The sequence below is a fragment of the Siphateles boraxobius genome, unplaced genomic scaffold (assembly GCF_051911475.1).
Source record: "Siphateles boraxobius isolate OS27281-9 unplaced genomic scaffold, OSU_SipBor_1 25, whole genome shotgun sequence".
NCBI classification, from domain to species: domain Eukaryota; kingdom Metazoa; phylum Chordata; class Actinopteri; order Cypriniformes; family Leuciscidae; genus Siphateles; species Siphateles boraxobius.
Genome location: NW_027508866.1, coordinates 13,211,399 through 13,234,389, shown reverse-complemented (window position 1 = coordinate 13,234,389; position 22,991 = coordinate 13,211,399). Strand labels below are relative to the sequence as shown.

Genomic DNA, 22,991 nt, shown 5'->3' with positions numbered 1-22,991 from the left:
GGACAGTGTGCGCTGATGTCCGCTGACCCTCCTAATGACGAAAATGACATCACACGGCCAGTCCTCAGACTGTTGCGGAACACAGACGGCCGAAGTATACTTAGCCCCATCATTCTATTAGTTTGATGAACTTTATTAATATTACAGCCCAAAAGATGGACTTTCAATGATGATGTCTTGAAGTGCTTTTGTAAATCCAAAGAAGGACAATGAGAGGTCAGCATGTTCGTGAAAGGAAAATAAGCAGCGTAAGTAAATCAAAACATATACACTCACCGGCCCCATTAAAAGTTTAGCTACAAAGTCAAAAACAGCTGACTGAGCATAGCAGGCTTACTCAACTCAAAGAAACAGAACAGACTTATAGTGGTCCGCATGGGACCCTGGAGGCCGGGGCTCTGCATGAGTGTTAGCTAACAAAAGCACATTAGTTCAAACAGTGTACTTGGCAGTGGATTTATGATACACTTACAATCTGGGATGAGTCAAAGAAATATTGTATAGGACTGAGACCAGAACATACATTTTATCCTTACAATAGCTAAACAGTTTAAGCTACGTATTTGCATGGGATGGTCTATTTAATTACAAATTTGTAGGGGTGTGACGAGAAACTTATCTCACGAGACGAGACACGAGATTAGATTCACAAGAACGAGACAAGATTTTTGCACAATTATTCAGAAATCCTCAATGACAAAATTCATGACTGGAAAATCAGTCTGCAGGTGCATTTTGAAATGTTTTAAATAATAATCTTCTAATGCATGTTATTTCAGGTCTACTTTATGAGTATGACTTATCAAATGCATTGAAAGAAAACAATATACAAGCACTGTAAAAGGTTTTTACTGACTGGCTTTTCTCCTATGTGAGTCTCTTCAGACCTTACTGTACATTTATGAGCGTTCAGAACTTCTGATTGAGGCTGGGTGTGACCTCTTAATTGAACTCGTTTACAAAAATTGAACATAGAAATAAAAACAGTATAAATAACAAGTGCAAACAATAAGTGCAAGTGCAACCATAATCAAAGTTAGCGCACACTCTTTATATTTGTTGTGAAATTGCTGTTTTATTTTGCACTGGCAGTTATAAGGTTAATGCGGTGAGTTTTTGAAAAGGCCAGGTAGAGAGAAACGAGGCTGGTGCGTTTGTCTCTAGTTGTTCTTGTGTTCCGATTATAAATTGAGAAACGGAGGCTCCCTTGTCTGTTGTCCATAAGACGTTACAGTACTCTCTCAATATTCGAAGTGCAAACAGAGAGCAGAGCCACAACTACACAGTCCAGAGATGGGTATTGGGAGATTGACTGTATGTATTCAGTCTAATTTGCGCGCATCAGGGAGTTCGTGTTTTCGTGTTCGTGTCAGGTGGACAGCGGAAAAGAGAGAGATTTATATTTCAGGCCTATATTTTAGCCTCTAATTTTTGATTTGAGGAGCCATGTTCAAAGCCATTAAATAGAGATAAAGTGACCACTCTTTTTGTAGTACTGGCCAATTTTACGCATAATATACATGTAATGTACTGTGTTATGCTTTTTGGTGGGGATTTATAACAACAACAATTATTATTATTAGTTATAATATTAATATAATTTTGGTGGCAAAATTATTATAAAAATATTCTAATAATATTAATAATAATAATAATTGTTTGTTATTATAGTAATATACTTATTGTATATACTTAAATACTTAATTATATACTTTTAGGTGGCATAATTGATTATTAATTAAAATAATGACAATTTTGACAATTTTGTTTTTTTATTATTGTAAATGGCCCTGTGACCACACATTATGTATTATTAGCCAACTGTACACATATGCAGTTATTGTACTGTACATTTAAAAATATTTTTTTAATAATAATAATAAATTTATATTTCATAAACAATAATGATGCATTTTTTTATTGTTTATTGTAAATGGATGTCATATGTTGCCAGATTTTAACCCAAAAGGTTGTAATAAACTTTTGGTTTCTAGCCCAGCTCTTTAACCAGTAAGTTATACCACTGCTGGGTCCATCTATTATTACACAGCACTAAAAGTGCTGCTCAGCCCCTGTGAGATGAACTAGATGGCTTGTAATCATTCATCTTTCAGCTGAGTAAACACAAGGGTGGGAGGATAGATTCTCAGCTTTAATCTTGGTTTAAATCCTCCCCAGGCTTTACTGCATTTACACCCTTACTCAGCAGACCAAACCGAATTTTAAATGTTTATGTGGATATTTTAACTTTCAAGTGTTAATATTTATGAGATTTTAAGGAGTGTTGGTGGTTTGAATCCAGTAGTGCTGTCTCATAAATATGTTTTCCAGCTGTGGCTCAAGTACCTCAAGCTTGCTCTGTTTGAGTATTTACATTTGTGTGCTGTCTCTAATTTGCTCCAGTGCATTTTTGCTGTATTCATGAAATCTAATTGGAAGATATTTTGATGTTTTAGAGTTCAAACCATTAGACATGCTGTTGCAGTCCAGCACATCTCACTTAACTGGTTCTAATTGAATCCCAAAGGGTCTGCCTCCGCCTGTGAAGTGTTGTTTGGGGCCAGGGAAACTGGCGGGGGGTTAGAGGAAGTTTGGAAGAGACAGCTCATAAGATCCGTCAGAATCACGCAGTGTGGGCTTTTTTCTGGTCTGTTGTCTACTAACACACTGCCCATCAAAGAAGTTTTTAATAAAGCTGAGATCCACTGCAAGATGAGCACTTTCTACTGAGAACGAGAACTGCTTGTACGCTAGCTTTCTGATTCAGTCAAATCCTTAGCTGTGCACTGTGAGTGCACTGTGAGAGCTTTTTATGCTAGGACTTGCATCTGGCACCGGCCCCAGAAAATAATGCACAGCAAATGTGTTAATATAAATGCAGACATATGCAGGTGAAATGTTTGTTAGCATATGTGTGTATTGTGTTATTTAGTTGAGGTTCTTTTTGTGGGCAATGCAAAAACTGCGTAAACGTCGATCACACTAAGCAATGCATGTTGTTAAACGCCAGGGTAACAAGCGCAAAACATACAATCACACACAAATACTGCTGGTCTTAATTGGTTTAAACCAGGCAAAACTGGAATTTAGCTAATTTAGTTCAGCAGTCAGCTGGTCTAATCAATCCAACACAAAGTATACTTCAGTTTTGACTTGAACACTTTGCATGTGCATTCGGCTGTACGCATATGTTTAGTATATTCCATTATAGCTTGACACAATCACATAGAATGTTTCATCCTTTTCCAGTGTTTGCGCAATTTTTCTCATTTAAAGTCAGCATGAAATGGAAGTTGCGATTGTCTTTTTTCCCCTATTGACTTTTTTTCTAGCAAGGAATGTTTGGTGACAGTGAAATTTAAATTGATTTTCTATTGACACTCTTAAGTACTCACAAAATGTATACTTGTAATTTGCCTTTTTCAATAACATCTTGGATAAATATTCTCCTCTCAGCTTGTCCCGATGCATTCTGGGAGGATTTATCCATTTATCCATTAAGGATGCATGCAATGCTGGTTTATGTTTTGTCGAATGTGAGATTTTCCTATAGTTGATATCTCTGGCTTAGAACTATGTACTTGTTCTGTAGTCTGAGCCTCAAAAACAGTGCCAACCAATAATTAGCATGTATCATATTTTACACACCGCGAACATATTTAATAATCATGAAATGTGGAAACTTGACCTCATTCACGTGTTTTATTTTCTTAAAAATATATGTAAGTGGAATTGAATGCAGCATTAGATGTAGGTTTGTAACTGATTTCCTGAGTCACTCTTCTCTGGAGCTTATTGATTCTCTGAGATGGCAGAAGGTGTTAGCAGTATGACAGAGCAGTTCCGGCTGTGAGCTAAGACTCCGTAGGAGCTCATCGACTGTGCTCTGCCCCACAGGGGCTTCACTTATCACACTGAGGGCTTTTACTCAATGTCGTCAACACCCAGGGAGCCTCACAGGAGGGAAGCGCCGGCTCTGTCACCTACTTGCTCTCCGCACTAGTGCTGCAAACCTCCACTTAGGAGACAGACCTTATCTCTCATCAAGGGTGGCATGCCAGGGTTTTGTCTTTAATCAATTATTGATGTGAGAAATAAAGCCGTATTTCGGAGGTGCTTTGTACTTTAACAGGTGAACAGATTGCCTTGTCTGACAGGGCTTGTGTTTCCAGTCAGGCTGAAAATTGAACTTTTTAAGGGTTAGAGAGAGATGTAGAGCAAGAGGCCACCATGATGCCTGAGATTTACACACAAGCTGAGAGGAGATTCATCTCTTCTGCTTCGTCTCTGCCCTTTTCACTCTCTCGGACTCACACACAGAATTTAAGGATGCATTTTAAGGCTTTTCTTGCTTTTTTGAATCAGAATTTTTTAATTTTTTCGATCAGTTCATGAGGTGCCTAAATATTCACTCAAGTCCACAAGTGAAAACCGATCAAAGGTAATGCTTACATCCTCTTTAAAGATGCAGTAGCACAAACGACCTACTATAGGAAGTGTTTCCCAAAGCATCGTTTGCCAACTATGGTTGCAAGTTCAATTGTTAGCAAATGGTCACGTTGTTCAACGTTTCAATGTGTTTCAATGGGTTTTCAGTTGTGTGGTTGAAACGACAGCTCTCAACCTGTGGTTGGAAGCATAATTTCTTGATAGTATCACACATGGACTTCAACATAGATCATATGTGGACATAGGTCATGGTCTTGAATAAAAAAGGCAAGTTAACTTGCGTTAAATTCTATAATTTTAATTCCAATTAAAATATACATTTCATTTGCGTGTCAATAAACGTCACCATTTATGAAGAGAGTGCACATGCATACATGATTAATGGAACCCTGGAGTACTGTATGACATAAGAGGGAACCTGTGATGAATCAAAAGTCAAATTAAATCAAAACAACAGGTAAAAAAAGAGTGAAATAGTGCTCAAATGCCATGTTCATTACAGAAGCATCTCAAAAATTACTTTATTGAAAAAACGGCTTACTAAATGAACCACATTTATACAGAAGTAAGGTGTATACCAATTACATAATGCGTTAACATGATTTTTTTTTTAAAGATGGCTTTCTATTGTTCGTGCACATGAGCTATAATAATCTGACATGAATTGTGATTAATTAGCTTAAAATAATTACTCCACCGACTGTGCATAACATCATTGACAACAGTCCTATATTTTTGGACCAACCATTTTAGGAAACAGTCGTGACTAAATAGTTAGTTTAATGATGGATCATACTACAGTGGTTAAAGCTCCAGTAGGTCACTTTTGTAAACAAATATTTGTTAAAACTGTCATTATGTCCTGACAGTAGAATATGAGACAGATAATCTGTGGAAAAAATCAAGCTCCTCTGGCTCCTCCCTGTGGTCCTATTGCGATTTGCAGAAATACACCGCTCCCGGTCAGAAACAACCAATCAGAGCCAGGAGGAATGTCTTAGCAGTGTCAATCACGCTCGTGTACGCGCTGATCAACCCCTCTCTTGCACAGCGCGAGCGCGTAACGTGTTCTTGACTCTCCTGTTCGAACTCGTTCATCCAAATGAACAAATCTTTTTTCGAGTTATTTCGTTCATTCAACGAACGAAATGACTCGAAAAAAGATTTGTTCATTTTGATGAACGAGTTCGAACAGGATTACGAACGTGCATCACAGAGCAAGGCGAGCATGTGTGCTTATAAAACTTAAAGTTTTGTATTTATTTTTGAAATGACCGATCGTTTCGCTAGATAATACCCTTATTCATCGTCTGGGATCGTTTAAAGCCCTTTGAAGCTGCACTGAAACTGTCATTTGGTCCTTGAAACGTTTGTGTCCTATTGAAGTCCATTATATGGAGAAAAAGCCTGGAATGTTTTCATCAAAAACCTTCATTTCTTTTCGACTGAAGAAAAAAAAGACATGGACATCTTGGATGACATGAGGGTGAGTAAATTATCAGCAAAAGTTTTTTTAAAAGTGAACTAACCCTTTAACGTTATCTTACTAGCTATTTATAACTTATAGAAAGAGTGCAACGTTATAAAGTTACATGTATTGCAAAATACATAATGATTTGAGGACCAAGTTTGTAGTCAACGTATGGGCAGGCCATAGTCAATGTAAAGCATATTGTTGATGTTTCGTCCCTTATAGTGAATGTTCCATAACTGTTTATAATCCGCCGTCATCGGTGGTCCTGCTTACTAGCCTGAGCGTTCACGGCAGGCTCCGCTGTGGGGGAGGAGCTGTGGAGGGAGGGCTGTAGCGCAGCAAGGGGGTTGGACCTGTAAATTGCGCTTGTTCAAATTTTGAGGCTTAAGCCTAATTTATACTTCTGCGTCGAACTTACGCCGTAGGCTGTGCGTAGCGCCGCGTACCCTCCGGCGTACCCTGACGTGCACCTCTCCAAAAATTTAACAACGCGTCTATTCTACGCGGACGCAAGCGCTGTGATTGGTCTGCTCAAACCGCTTCCTCGGGTTTCACATGCTCCCTCTGCGTGCGTCAACGCGGACAACGACGCAGAAGTATAAATTAAAACCAAAGCGTAGGCTACGGCGTAGAGGCTCCGGCGTAGGTCCGACGCAGAAGTATAAATCAGCCTTAAGTCAACATTTTCTCAAAACTCCCTACTGCAACTTAATAAGCAAGTTACGTCTTTGCACAAATAAATGCACCCCTGATTAATTTAAGGTTATGATTGAGTGGCAAATGTTAATGAAAAACTAAACTTTTTGTTGCACAAAACATTGGCTAACATTTATAAATGGTCATTTTATTACAGAAATATGTTCTTCCATTCTTTCTCCTGGTGTAAGATGGCTGACAAGTTTCAAGTTTGTGGACATGTGTTTGTGTCTTTAATCCCTTCTCTGTATCCACTGTCTTCTTTTTTCCTTTGTTAGTGGCCTGTTGAAGTGTTATATTGTTGTCTGGTTGCTGATTGGTTACTCTCTGAGCTGACAGTCGGATTAATTGAGCCACTCCACTGAGTCCTATCAAATCTCACAGCCAACATTGACACCAAAACAATCAACGACGGCTCGCAGCCCAGCCTGAGATCCACAACTAATTAGAGGGATTGTATGGTTTACTCATAGAGAGCTGCCTAATGCTCCGCGGGTCATCATAAGACGGCATGTGGGATATCAAAGCTCAGAGCAACACTCATGAGGATTTGTTTTTTTATGATTCCTAAGGCAGGTTTGCGTTTCTCTTTTGATTAGCACTTTATAATTAATTTGATTGGGTTCCGTTCAGCTTAATTTGATTCAGTTCAATTAAGCTGAATTCAAAAGTGCTTTATTGGAATAATAGTTGAGTTTCAAGTTCTAAAAAAGCTTTTAGACATTAATGACAGTACTAAACCATTCATAAAGGAACAATTATCAGTTTCACTTTATTTTGATGGTCCCTTTAACACATTCTGTTGACTATAAGTAATGTTGCATGTTTCCTAACGATCATTAGTGTAAGGGTTAGAATAAGTTGATATGTTGCAGTTACTTATAGTCAGTAGGACTATAAGTAACTTTGTTAGATGTAATATTTAGCAAATATCAAAAGGAACATTTTTTATATTGTTAATTATGCCTAAATTATGCCACTGTTCGTCCGACTGTTTGCACTGTATTTTATTTTATGTTTTTATTTTTCTGATTTCATTTGATTATTTCTGTATTTTATCTTTTATTCTAAACTGTTTTAATTATTCTGATTTCTTTTGATTATTTTAATTTCTTCTATGTAAAGCACTTTGAATTACCATTGTGTATGAAATGTGCTATATAAATAAACTTGCCTTGCCTTGCCTTGCCTAAATTCTCTTATTGCATTTAAAATGATTTTTGCTTTTAGTGATTTTTAATTTATTTAGAATTTCTATATCTACCATTATCAGTTATTGATCCTAACATGAAAATAATAATATTCAGCTTATGTTTCAATTAGTTTGTGTCAATAAAGTTAAAAATAAGATAAATTAAAAAATAATCAACTTACGTATTTTTTTATTATTTTTTTATAATTTCGTAGATAATCATGCATGGATATTTAATGTATTAATCAAATTCCCCCCATTAATTTCCTATATGAAAATAACTGCATTATAATATATACCATTATCGTGATATGAAAGTTTGGTCGTACCACCCACATCCTACATCTGAGTGAACAAAACATTTACAAAGAGCTTGAGAATAGATGGATAAACAGGGAAAAACAGGTCAGGAGGGCGAGAGATCAATGCACCGAAAGATGAAATGTAGATGAGTCAGAACAGCTTATTAAAGCCGTTTCTAGAATTTTCACCCCGGCCCTCATTTGCAAATTGCATTTAAAGTTGTGGTGCTATTTTAAGCCTTCAGGTCTGACCCTGGGCTTGTGTGTGTGACTCAAAGAAAAGTGCTGAATTATTGTGCCACCTTTATGCCCTGGTCAATAATCTAATGTAAGGGGTGCAAGGCTCACCACACCATAACTCTTTCACTTTTGTTAAATGATTTGCAGAATTCAACTGCATAAATTGTATTATGGTAAGTCATTTTTAAGACCTGCAAACAGAAGCATTTCTATGTTGTTGTTTAAATAAACCATTTATACATATATACACTATATAAAGTACAATAAAGGTCAGTAAGGATGTTTTTTTAACATTCTATTCATCTAAAACTTTCTGCTAGTTTCTATTCATCACAGAATCCTGGAAAATCCTGGATTTGAATGTGAAATTGCTTATTTTGAAACTTTCAAGAGTATGTTTTAATTTAAATAGTTTAATTGTCATAAAATGTCAACAAAATGTAAAAAATCTAAACATTTTTGACTAATTTCACTAAGATTATTTCTGTTCAGAAACATTATCTTTGGCTGTGTCCGTCTTGCTCTGTTCACTATCTGTAAATAAGGACACTTTTGACCTTGACCGGTCTTCCTGCTATTGATTGTCCACGTTAGCGCAGCCAGTTTTTAATCAGCGGCCTGTTTTGCCTTTCATTCACTCTGCTGGGAGAGAGAGCGCCTCTTCCAGTCTCCCACAGCAACAGATGGCAGAGAAGTCGGGTTGTTTGTGCGCAGAAGAATCTTTTTTTGAAACCGAAACATAATGAGCCCATATTCAGCCTTCAGTCTTTCCTGCATTTAGTGTTTGGCAGAAAGGCGTTGAGGAGACGGGCTGCCAGTGTGTGTTTTTCTCTCTCTCTCTGAAATCAGTCTGGTCATTAGTCACTGCACATATACAGCATAAACTGTTTCCTCGCACTCTTTTCTGAGCTCGCCCGTCTTTCGGCCTGCTTACAGCATGTTTTCCTTTTCTAATAGTCGAGGACAGACATTTTATTTTCAAGAAATTGGATTGAAGCATTTTGTGTATGTTGCTGATGAAGGATTTTCTTGGCTTACAGCAAGTGTTTGTTGTGCAGCCCGCAATTTAACTCAAGGCACAAGACAGCAGTGTTGGGGAAGCTAATTTGAAACTACTTAGCCAAGCTACTCATTATTTATAGTAGTTCAGCTATCAAGTTAAAAAAAAAATCAGATAGACAAGATAATTACCAAATGTTTCTTACATTGAAGTTTTTATGTTAATATTTAGCAGTCTGGCACAAAAATAATGAGAATCTCAGTTAATGGAACAGTATTAAACTTGAAAGTTAATTTACAACGAAAAGAGATAATTAAACAAGAAAATACTTATTTATCAAAAATACAGTAGTAATAAACCATAGTATTTAACTAAATATGTATCTACATAAATTTAAATGCATTTAAAATACACTGTATTACTGGAAAAGCGGAGCTTCTGTCACACAATTGAAAATTGAATATATGTATGCATGTATGTATTATAGCCTACTACGGGGCTCTTGAATGCTTGAATTTGATTGTTTGAACATTCTAACGTTGCAATTATTTTCAGGGAAACGCACGGCTAAAGTAATTCCAGGCAGGTCTTGACTGCATTACAGTTCCATATCACCTCACCAAGTGATTTCTGTTATTTCAAAGGTCTTTACAGACTAGGCCTACAACAGCAAAAAACAAAAACAAAAAACACACTGACTATGCAAATAAACAGTAAACAAAAGGATAAAACCGACAAATTATTTCCATGTTTTTTTTGCAAATACAAAATTACGTTTAATTACAGAAAGCAGATACTCTCTTTCTCCCGCTCTCCCACTCAAACGCACACACACACATCTAAAGCAGACACACACTTGCACAGTCAGAAACGTATCATCAGCACTGCTCTGACGATTTTATCATTAAAGGTATAGCGGAGGATTTTCTTTTCCCGGGTGGGTAGCCTATACTATTGGTCCACCTAAGTGTTAATCATTCTGGTGATATGTTTACGTTAGGCCGTTGTACGTGCTCGTCCCTATGTAGTTTTCGCTTTCTGCGCATGCATACTTTCAGGTGTATTATGTGTGATGAGTTACGGTTTCAGCCATTCCTTTGAAAATGGCTGAGGGTGGAAAGAGAAAAAATGTATACGAAGTGTATGATAAGAAGAGAAAGACTGCAGAATATAAAAACAAGACCAGAGTGATTTTGGGTGAATATTTCACACGCTGGCGTGCGCTAAAAGCACAGCTTGGGCTTCCCACTGATGCCGCAGTCGCGAAGATTCTACTAGACAGGTAAAGTTTATCATGCTATTTGGATAAATCCATTTAAAATCACTGCTAGTAAAAGTTAATGTAAGCTATGATTAGCGATGCTAGCCCTTGCACAGGTCATGCACAGCGTAGACACGTTAAACATCTCAATTTGTCTAAAGTAGCCTTATGACCAAATGGTAAATGGTATCACGCTGAAATATTCTAAAACCTTGTGTGTTCATTTTCGATAATTACAATGTGTTCACCATAGTATTTATTACACAAATGCAACAAGCTACTTCTCCATTGCATTTCATGTCTTGAGTCCTCGGTCACTCAATCGATGCTCTCTCTCATGCTCATGCTCTGCATGCTCTCTCGTGCACACGTTTAATAGGCGTTCCCTCTTGGGAGCAAATAGAGTGTTGCGCATGTGCATTTTTTAAAAAATTGGAGAGGGCGGGTCTTCTCTAAAATTCGGAAAGATCCTCCGCTATACCTTTACACTAGTTTAACACCTTAAGAGGTGCATGATATTTCTCACTAGCGAGGTAATAACGGCCCAGTTCTTGGAGCAGATAAACTTAGTTCCCTTTCGAGAACGGTCAATTTGTATTGCGTAGCAAATAAGCAGTGGGGAAACTCCTTTTCCTCAAAATATTGAAGCAATAATTTAAAACGCAGTGCAGCTTCACAGCAAACACAGCAGAGCGTCTAGATCGCTCATTGGCTGTGTTGCGGCAACTGCACATCCAATGGCCGAGTGCCTCAGACGCACGACCCAATCAACTGACTTGGCTCCCAAATACGTCAGAGCACGCCTAAATGGGCGTGGCCTAAGCCTATAAAGATCGCTCATTTCGGCCAATATATCAAATTTACTCAACTTCAGCGACACTTCACGTCTCTGAGTCCTCACCTAAGTTTTTCGCCGTAGAAACCAGCCAAGATCAGCTAGAGCAAGCCTGAAACAGCAGACAAGCACCTTCAACTTACCCGGAAGCCGCTCCTCTTCTGTCGCTGCTCTCCTGTGGCCATCCGGCAAGACATCGCTATATATTCTTTACTGCTGCTTTTGTGCTCGCTCTGCGACATTCAGCGTTTTGTAAAAGAGCAATTTCCAACAAGGCGTTGTTTCAAATGCCTCGTTCCTCATGCACCTTGTGCGGAGCTAATCTACATGAGGAGGACAGGCACGCGGAGTGCACCAGATGACTGGGACCCGCCCACGCGGAAGCTGCACTCTCTGCCACGGTCTTTCCTCACTGCGAGGGCCTTCCCATCTCGATGCTGCGGTTAGCTCTCTTTCGAGATGGCGACACCGCTCTTCCTATTCTTCCTTTCCCGGCGCTACTTCAGCTGCGGAAAAAGAAGCTCCGCAGCCAACGGCAGCCCGAACTCATGGAGTTAAGCGAGCCCACGCCGGCCACATCCCCAGGTGTCTCGCTTTCTCCGTCACAATCTTCTCCGGTCCTGTTTACTCAGGCAGACCAGCGCCCCCACCCATTGCGACAGGGCTCGTCTCCTTCGGCGGATCGGATGATCTGCCTCTCCATTGCTGCGTCTGAGGAATGGTTGGGCTCGGTGGACCCCACCCTCTCACAGCCTTGTGCTACACTACAGCTAATGTGACCAGGACTAAATCGGACGCCAGGGCGCCAGCAGGCCCCCCGCCACAGACCAGCGCCCTTCTTCCCTGAAGTTCATGATGAGCTTGCAAAGTCACCATACTCAGCTCGCACAAGCTCTTCCACTTCCGCCACACTCTCTTCTGTTGATGGCGCAGCGGAAAAAGGATACGAGAAGTTGCCACCGCTCAAGGAAACTGTCGCCGCCCATCTGTGCCCACCCACCGCTGCTGGCTGGAGATCAAGGGAGGTCCACCCCTCTAAGCCCTGCCAAAACATCTCAGCCTTCACTGTACACGCTTTCTCCACTTCCGGTTAGGCTGCATCGGCTTTGCAAACCATGGCAGTGTTGCAAGTGTATCAGGCCAAACTTCTCCAGCCAATGGACGAGTCTGGCCCGAACCCTGAGACATCCCGTGACCTGCGCAGCACCCTAGACCTAGTGCTGTGTGCTACAAAGACGACCGCCCAGGCCATCGGCTAACCTTGTCGTGCTCGAGCGCCACCTCTTTTTGAACCTCACGGACATCAAGGAGGCGGACAGAACAGCCTTCCTCAACTCTCCTATCTCCAGCACCAGTCTCTTTGGCCTGGCGGCAAAAGGATTTTCTGAGAGGTTCACTGAGAACTCATCACGTACACTGTACACTCTGAAGTATGAACTTAAATAAAGACAAAAGAGCAGATATTTTGAACATATTTCACTACACATTAAATCCCCAGTCTGTCCGATACATGAACATTTTTCTCCAGGCCCCATCATTCATTTTTTGGGGTTTGATTGATTCGGTTTGTAGAGAGACTGGGTTCGAAGATTTTACTCGCTTCTTTTGATGGTTGTTTTATTGTTTGATGTTTTTGCTTTTACAACAAAAAGTTGTTTGTTTAAATTGTACAGCTCAGAATATCCTGTAACGGCATACAACTCACAAGCAAATGTTTAATACTTTGCAAGTATTTGAAAACAAATACAAAACTTAGAAACAAGAAAACCCAACATTAATTAATCAGGACCTTCAGGAACAGAATCCATAAACATGTTGAGTTGCACTATTAATTTGGACTCCATAATAAAGAACACAATTATGGCTTGTCTGCAGATGCGAGTTCAACAAACCTGCCAGCGTTTAACCTTGGGAATCAACAGAAAGATTGAAAGAACAGTGTAGCGCTCAAAGAATAAACACTCAAAGAGCTGAGAGAAACTTTTCTAGCAACAAAGATTTTGGATCTGAATACGATGAGATCATTTTTACTCACCAACTTTTTGTTATACTAACCCATCGGCTCTCTTGCGACACAAGAGGTCTTTCTGTCTCACTTCAAAAAATGTTGCTCAGTGACATTGTATAGGGGCCATTTATCAAAATCTTTGTTAATATCTGAATGTTTATTTGTTTCACTCCATTCTCATGAATATGATTTTGTTTTCATTTGAAGGACTTTCCATGGTTAGGTCAAGCTCAGGCACTTAAACTTTGTTAATCATAACTTGATTTACACAATGGAAGGAAAATGGATGAAAATAAACCATTAATCAATAAGGGACTGAGAGTTTGTTTGCACAAGAATGTCTGTGTCAGGGTAATGTTCTGTTTCAATGGAATTTTAGTGTGTTTCACCTTGTTTTCCTGTTCTTTCCTTTGTTCCCCATTTTCATGCTCTTCTTTTTTTACTGTGGTTACTGATTTAGATGCAAACCTGTTTCTAGTCTGCTTTATCCTGTGTATTGTATATCGAAGTGGTGATTTCGAGCTTAATCGCATTCAAATTTTGACTTAAAGGGGTGTTCATGTCCAATTTTTTTCCAACTAGGAAACTAGTATTTACGCTAATTCTGATTGCATGTGAAGGCAGCATAAACCCTACGTTTTTTATTTTTAAATATTTTCAAATGTATTTATTTTACTGTGATGCGAAGTTAAATTTTCAGCATCATTACTTGAGTCGTCAGTCACATGATCCTTCAGAAATCATTCAAATGTGCTCATTTGCTGTTCAAGAAACATTTCTTATTATTATCAATGTTGAAAACGTCTCGGTTACGTATGTAACCCTCGTTCCCTGAGTAGGATACAGAGACGTTACGTCGGATGACGACGAATGGGGGTTTCGCCTAGAAAGCCAATCATCTTCGTGTATTACAAAACGAGCCAATGGCGATGAAATGCCATGGGTCTGCGGAATTTGCATAGCGTATCTCCGCCCCACCGCGTGGGTATAAAAGGAGGACGCCAGCAACATGCAGATATGTCTTCGCTGAGGAGCCGAGACTGAACTCAGGCGTCTTCCCAGCGGTACAGCGGAAGTGGCAGGGAGACGTAACGTAGGGAGTAGTAGGGACTACCCCCCTGAGTAGGGAACGAGGGTTACATACGTAACCGAGACGTTCCCTTTCGTAGTCACTCCGAGTTACGTCGGATGACGACGAATGGGGGTCCCCGTGAAATCACGCCACCTTCACAGCTGTCTTCCAGTGCCCTGCGAAAGTCTGGCCCCCTGTCGTGATGCTGGCACGGACGAAGGAGTCCTACTTAACACAGGAATACCAAGGTACACTGGGAAGCATATCTCAGAGGAGATATTCCACAGCATGCCTACCCGTAGGGAGGACTTAAGAACACACATATGGCCACAGGGCTTCATATGGAGGAACGCTGGAGTGACCAGCCCGAGGGGTGGCAACTTTCAACTCCAGGAGTGGCAAGGTGGCTTGCCAAGGGAAAGACACATGCTCAAGGAGGCTTACAGTGGAAATACACATGTGGGGGTTACTCAGGGAGGAACCATGCACACGGAGGCACCTAGCCGACGTACAGGCAATAGACACTGGCGCCAGCGTCAACAGTGCTGGAGGAACTCAGGGCTTCAGAGAGGAAGGCTCACCTGAGGAATAATCGCGCGTATCCAATCCGTGGAGTGGGATGGCGAGCAAGCGAAGACACCTGAGCGGGTCCAGTACTAGCTGACTGAAGCGAGTACACGAGAGGACACAGGCTCCACTCGGAGATTATACAATCTGGCGAATGTGTTGGGTGTCGCCCAGCCTGCAGCTCTACAGATGTCTGCCAGCAAGGCGCCATGTGCTAGAGCCCAAGAGGAAGCCACACTCCGGGTGGAGTGGGCTGTCACACCAAGGGGGCACGGTCGGCCTTGCCGTTGGTAAGCCAAAGCAATGGCGTCCACTATCCAGTGGGACAACCTCTGCTTTGAGAGAGCCTTTCCCTTCAGTCTCCCACCATAACAGAAAAAGAGCTGGTCTGAGGTCCTGAAACACTGCGTTTGTCTACGTAGGCACGGAGAGCGCGTACTGGACAGAGCAGTGCCAAAGCTGGGTCTGCCTCCTCCAGGGGCGGCGCTTGCAGGTTCACCACCTGGTCCCGGAAGGGAGTGGTGGGAACCTTGGGCACATATCCAGGCCGGGGTCTCAGGATCACTTGAGAGTGACCGGGCCCAAATTCCAGGCACGCTTCGTCAACGAAGAATGCGTGCAGGTCCCCTACCCTCTTGATGGAGGCCAATGCAACCAGGAGCGCTGTCTTTATAGACAGGAATTTAAGCTCAACTGATTGCAGAGGCTCAAAGGGAGGCCTCTGTAAGGCATTTAACACCAAAGAGAGGTCCCAAGAGGGAAAGAGAGGAAGACGAGGAGGATTCAGTCTCCTCGCTCCTCTCAGGAACCTGACGATCAGGTCGTGCTTCCCCAGAGACTTACCTTCAACTGCTTCGTGATACGCGGTGATAGCGGCCACATACACCTTCAGGGTGGAGGGAGACAGCCTTCGCTCCAGCCCATCTTGCAGGAAGGAAAGCACGACAGTGATCGGGCATCTCCTGGGGTCTTCTCGGTGAGAAGAGCACCAGTTGACGAAGAGGTTCCACTTCGACGCATAGACATGTCTCGTGGACGATGCTCTAGCGGAAGTGATGGTAGCCACCACCGCAGGTGGCAAGGTACTCAAACCTGCCTCGTCCCGTCCATGAGCCACACGTGGAGTCTCCAAAGATCGGGTCGAGGGTGCCAGAGGGTGCCCCGTCTCTGAGAAAGGAGATCCTTCCTCAGAGGAATTGGCCAAGGAGGTGCTGTCGCGAGGAGTATCAGTTCGGAGAACCAGGTCTGGGCGGGCTAGTACGGCACGACCAGAATGACCTGCTCCTCGTCCTCCTTGATCTTGCACAGGGTCCGTGCTAGAAGGCTCACTGGGGGAAACGCATATTTGCGTAGGCCCCGCGGCCAGCTGTGCGCCAGTGCATCCGTGCCGAGGTTACCCTCGGACAGGTAGTAATACAGGGCGCAATGGGATGAGTCGTGGGAGGCAAACAGGTCTATCTGTGCGTCCCCGAACTGGTCGCAGATCAGCTGGACCGACTGGGGATGGAGCCGCCATTCGCCGGGGACGGGTCGAAACCGTGACAGCTCGTCGGCTGCAAAGTTCCGAACTCCCGGAATGTAGATAGCACGAAGGGACCTCAGGTGCTTCTGACTCCATAAGAGGAGGTGGCGTGCGAGTTGCGACATACGGCGGGAGCGTAGACCACCCTGACGGTTGATGTACGCTACTGTCGCGGTATTGTCTGAACGGACAAGTACGTGTTGACCTATGAGCAACGTGCGGAAACGGCGCAGGGCAAGGCGTACTGCCAGCAACTCGAGGCAATTGACATGCAGAAGGCGCTGGGGTCCTGTCCAGGAGCCCACGGCAGCATGTCCGTTGCAGATGGCGCCCCAGCCCGTGGAAGAGGCATCTGTGGAAACAACAACATGCCTAGAAAACTCGTTCTAGGGGAACACCGGCCCGTAGAAAGCTGAGGTTCTTCCACGGGGTGAAGGTCTGACGGCAGGTCGGAGTTACTGGAACTCGGAGCGTGCCATGATGCCATGCCCACCTCAGGACTCGGTCGCGAAGCCACAGCTGAAGCGATCTCATATGAAGCAATCCGAGCGGCGTTGCCGCGGCTGCAGATGCCATATGCCCCAGGAGCCTCTGAAACAATTTCAGTGGGACCGCACTCTTGCCATCGAACTGTTGAAGACAAGTCAGCAGTGAGTGTACGCGCTCGCTCGTAAGCTGTGCGGACATAGCGACCGAGTCGATCTCCATCCCGAGAAAAGAGATACTCTGCACGGGGCAGAGTTTGCTCTTTTCCCAGTTGACCCGAAGGCCCAGACGGGCTAGGTGCCGGAGCACTAGGTCTCTGTGTTCGCAAACCTGATCTCGAGAGTGAGCTAATATTAGCCAGTCGTCGAGATAATTCAGGATGCGAACCCCGAGTTCGCGCAGGGGAACAAGGGCTGCCTCGACGACCTTCGTAAAGACGCGAGGAGACAGAGCCAGCCCGAATGGGAGAACCGCATACTGGTATGCCTGCCCCTCAAAAGCAAACCGAATAAACGGTCTGTGTCGAGGTAAGATGGAGACATGAAAGTAAGCGTCCTTCAGGTCTATCGCTGCAAACCAATCCTGTGGCCGCACGCATTCGAAAAAGCGTTTGGCCGTGAGCATCTTGAACGGCAGCCTGTGAAGGGAGCGGTTCAAGACGTGCAGATCCAGGATCGGCCGTAACCCACCGGTCTTCTTGGGGACAATGAAGTGGGGGCTGTAAAACCCTGACTTCATCTCGGCTGGAGGGACAGTCTCGATTGCACCCTTCGCCAGCAGGGTTGCAACCTCCGCTCTCATGATAGTGGCATTGCTACCGACCATAGTGAAGCGAACTCCTCTGAAGCGGGGAGGAGACTGTGCGAACTGAATTGCATAGCCGAGCCTGATAGTTCGGGCGACCCAGCGGGACAGGCTGGGAAGCTCTAACCAAGCTGCCAGAAACTGAACCAGCTGGGTCATGCGAACCACAGGCGTCCCCCCGGAGGGGCAGCGAAGCGGAGTGACCAGCCCAGGCGAGTGTGGCATAGCGGCCCGAGGTGGGGGCGCGGTCAAGCTCCGCGTCCTGACAGAGGAGACCAGGGAAGGACCAGCGTTCCACAGGGGTCTGCTCTGCCAGGGGTCTGGCGATAGAGGGGGATGAGAGTGGTGAGGTCCCGGGGACGGCACACACTGTCATCCGCGCCCTCTGGAACAGAGGGGGACGGGAGTGGCGAGGCCCGGGGGCGGCGCACACTGCGGTCCGAGAACTCTGTGACAGAGAGGGATGAGAGCGGCGAGGCCCGGGGGTGTCGCGCACTGTCAACCGGCTCTGTGTGCTTAGTGATAGGTGTATCGGTTCTTTCTTTAACCATGATAGGGTACTGCCCACCCTTGGGTGAGCAGCGGGAGAACAAAAGATTGTCCCCCGGCCCTCCGCCGGGGAAAGAAGGGGGCCTGCAACCACCTCCTGGGGAAAAAATGACACCATCACTGAGCAGCCCGTCTCAGGAGCGCCGCTTAGCCTGGCGTTTAGCGGGGCGCGGGGCTGGAGAGGGCTGTGGCGCCTTCCTGCGGCCTCCTCCGCGACGCGGCCCGGGTGAAGGCTGCTGCTGGGGCCGTGCAGGAGGGGAGGGAGCCACCGGAGGGCGCCCTCGGCGGCGAGCAGGCTGAGGCGTCTGTACCGACGGCTGGGTGGAGGCAGCAGCAGGCCGTCAGGGCAGAATATGTTTGATCGCCTCAGACTGCTTCTGTGCGGTTGAGAACTGCTGGGCAAAGTCCTCAACCGCTCCGCCGAAGAGGCCGGCCTGGGATATGGGGGCGTCGAGCAGACGAGTGCGCTCAGCGTCCCGCATGTCGGTCAGGTTCAACCACAGGTGACGCTCCTGGACCACAGAGGTGGCCATCACCTGACCCAGGGAGCATGAGGCCACTTTCGTCGCTCGGAGAGCAAGGTCAGTGGCGGCACGCAGCTCATCCAAGAGCCCTGGGTCAGGCGGAGAAAGCTGACGAACCTACACGGGAGGTCAAGGGAGCCTTCCATCTCGGGATCTGATATGGGCAACGCTGGTACTCCATAAGGAGGCAACGCAGCCGCATCGTCACTTCCCGATGACTCCTGCCCGCCTTGTGATGCCGCGATCGACATCGAGTCCTCCTCTGGAGCGCCGAATGAAACACGCGGGGCATCAGTAGATGGACCCGGTAGAATCACCGCAGAGCTCGCGGGTTGCAACACTGTAGAGGGGGGCGTGGTCCGAGGACGCATCGTCGGATTGTTCCACACCATCACCCTCAAGTCACGCTGTCCACCAGCCGAAGTACCACCTCTCGTGGAGGGTGTAGATCGGGGTGTGGATGAGGGGACTCTCTCTCGAATGAGATCATTGAGTCTCGACCTTAGTGTTGCGGTGGCCATGTTCCCACAGAAGGAACATGAGTCATCCACAAGCGCTGCTTTAGCGTGCTCTAAGCCCAGACACGCAAAGCAGCGATTGTGCCCATCAAAGGACGACAGGAATCGACCGGACCCAGAAGAACACGGGCGAGACATCTTTAAAAAGACGTGCCACGTGCAGCTCTTTTAGAGAGGAAAAACTCAGCGATGCTGAGGCGACCAGGGAGAAGCACACAGACTGGCAGATCACTGCTCAGATCGCAGACAATGTGAAACTCACTGGGTACCACCGTCACACCAACACAGGAGAGTTCGCTCGTCTCGAAGAAGATGATGTCACAGAAAACTCAGGATTTTACTTGTGGAGTGAAGAGAAGCTCTTGGCTCCGAAGCAAAAACATATCTGCATGTTGCTGATCATGATCATCAAACCTCCTTTTATACCCACGCGGTGGGGCGGAGATACGCTATGCAAATTCCGCAGACCCATTGCATTTCATCGCCATTGGCTCGTTTTGTAATACACGAAGATGATTGGCTTTCTAGGCGAAACCCCCATTCGTCGTCATCCGACGTAACTCGGAGTGACTACGAAAGGGAACAGTTCTGTTGTGGAAACCGTGATCATTTTTTTGATGAATTGAAAGTTCAAAAGAACAGCATTTATTTGAATTAAAAAAATGGTTACAGTGTAAATGTATGTAGTCACTTTTAATCCGTTTTTGAAAGTGTACTACAAGTCAGGAATTAACCATTTTAAAATGCTAATTTTGACAAAATTTATATCATTTGAAAGTTCTCAAGCTTCAATATTCGACCACTATTGTATAATATAAATGGCATTGCAATCATTATGGATTAGCAATTACAGATAAGTTCAGTTATGGAAAGGTTTAGGAAGGTTTAGTAACAACATCTAAATCCATGTTTACGTCACATTTCTTTAGAGAGATATCATTCGTGTGATGTTATTTATTGTGAGGAGCGTTTCGGTGGAGAAACCTCCTCTTACAAAGTGTGTCAAATTCATACGAGCAGAATGAGGCTGCTCTCATAGTTTCACTGTCAGAATGAAGTGTTTAACCATGTATTATTTGACTATTTGGGAACATTCAAAGCAAATGATGTTTGTCTGGTCTGCTAGTATAAGTCCTGGTCAGTGGCCCATCTGCTCTGCTCTCTTGAATTATTAACCCTCATGGGCTCTCAGCGCCTGCCCCTGCACTCTCACCTCTGTCCTACAGCATAAATACACACAGAGTTCAATAAGAAAATCTTATTAAATGGTTTGATGTCATGACACATCAGCAATGCCCTACTTTACTGAAGTGCTTGAGGTTGAAAGGGCTGATTTGTTTGAAAATACTGTGAAGTTGAAGGATTGTGGGGGTTTCAACTATCACAACCATTCATCACTCATCTCCATTTGGCCTCTGTGGGAATCTTATTGTGCTTCCCACCTTTTCTCTCTCTCGTTCTTGTCAGTTTGATGTGATGGTCCTAATCTGTTTATGGTGAGGGTGGAGGCAGACCTGTGGGTTCTGTAACCTTATCATATCAGAGCAGCTTCCCGTTAGATTCCACAGATGCACAAATGCAATCTGCCTCTGTTTATGAAAGCTTCATATCGGGATAATATGCATGGCTTTTTATCAGTGTGCGGCAAGACTCTATCTCTGCAGTGAAAGCGTGTGCGTGTGTGTGAAAGGGGAGGATGTGGCAACAGTGAGAGCATTTGCTGGGATTGAATTCATCTTATGACCATTCATTCGAATATGCATGGAAAAATATGTTTTTAGTTTTTGGTGCATGTTTGTAGGTTTATATGCATGTAAGTTTTATGTGAATTAGAGGTCTGCTATTTGGTTGGTTGGTTCAAACCGTTGGTTGGTTGGTTGGTTGGTTGGTTGGTTCATTCGTTGGTTGGTTGGTTGGTTCATTCATTGGTTGGTTCATATATAATATTATATAAATAGTATTTATTAAATATTTCAGAAAAATATTGTTGCGTTTCTGTGACTACTCCATACAAATAGGACAGGATTGAAATGCAAAAAGTGGGAGCAACTTTGGTTTGGGTCGGGTGTGGACCTTTAAAATTTGACAGTACTGACTGGGTTATGTCAGGATTGCAGGGTCTTTTTTTTAAGGGCTGAGTACATGAGTTTAACTTCATGTCTGTGCAGTGTACAAAAGTTCATGTTTTTACAAAATGTTGCTGAATCTTTACTCTAGGCAGCATCCTTGATAAAGCCCCTGCAGATTTTCTCATCTAAAATTGATGATACTGTTTATTTGCTGGATTGTTTGACTTTTGACTGAAGGAGCTATAGTTTTCTAGGACCATAGCCTTTGGACTCCTGGGTCAATGCAAATGTTATAGATCTGAAATTTACAGGTCTGGACTGAACTCCTCAAAGGTTTCTACAAAGCCAAGGCAAACCCCATTTTAACCACCCCTGATGACTCTCCTGCCAAGGCCTGCAGCTATATACTTCAGTGGATGCTCTCGTATGTATTCATACAAGCTTGCAAGCACACGATTATGACTTCAAGCACATACATATGGACTGAATACATCAGTGCATGCTTGAATATATAGCTGTGGTTGTAGATATTATTTGCGGACGTGACGTGAATGTGGCAGCGGGTTTAAAAAAGTAGTGAAGAAACTCAGTTGTGTCGAGTACTTTTGTTAACACTATGGTATGCTAGAGGTTCTTATCGCTTTTTAATGAATTGAATGCTCCTGCGGTGAGTCTGAATGCTTTTACGACACTGTTAAAATCAAAGAATTAAAAGCATAACGTTGTTAGAATTGAATCCCTGCTGTTATACCTAATCACATGTTTGAATGCACACGAGACGGGGGACGGCGAGAAAGTTAGATTTACTCTGAGATGGCTTCATAGGCCCACAGTTGAAAACTCGGTTCTCAATTTAATTGCAGGAATAAAGGATTGAGAGAGGATGAGAGACTGTGTGGGGGCCTCATCCAAAAAGTTAGTGGGATATCGGGGCTTATTTACACTGTGATGGTTTCACAGTGTGCATCATGTGGGGAATACATCCAGTTTACTTTATCTTTGAGTGGGTTTCTATGTACGAAGAAAATTTGAGTAGTTCCTCTCTGTGCAAAATTTTGGAGTGTTTTTAAATGGGTTTCTGCACAGCTGTTAGGGTGTTTTATCGGGCAGGAGTTTTCAAATTGGGCTTTGGGGACACATAGGTGTCAGCAACAGAGTGATGGGGGACCGGAAGAAAAATGGAGAGAAAACACATTTGACAAAATGCACTTTTAAGGCTGTCAAAGTTAAGGGAATATTTCACTTAAAAATGAAGATTCTGTCATCATTTACTCACCCTCAAGGTGTTTTAAACCTGTATTTCTTTCTTCTGCTGAACACAAAGACAGTTGATGGACCCCATTGACTTCCATAGTTTTTTTGTCCTACTATTTTATTTGAACAAATAAAAAATACATTTGAAAAGGATGAAGGAAAGCATGTG

General features: G+C 43.7%; 1 protein-coding gene across 1 annotated transcript in view; it reads left to right on the top strand.

The window, feature by feature from the left end:
* gbe1a (glucan (1,4-alpha-), branching enzyme 1a) overlaps nucleotides 1-22,991 on the top strand; it is a 159,126-nt gene that overhangs the window by 63,273 nt on the left and 72,862 nt on the right. The gene's annotated exons all lie outside the window — the stretch shown is intronic.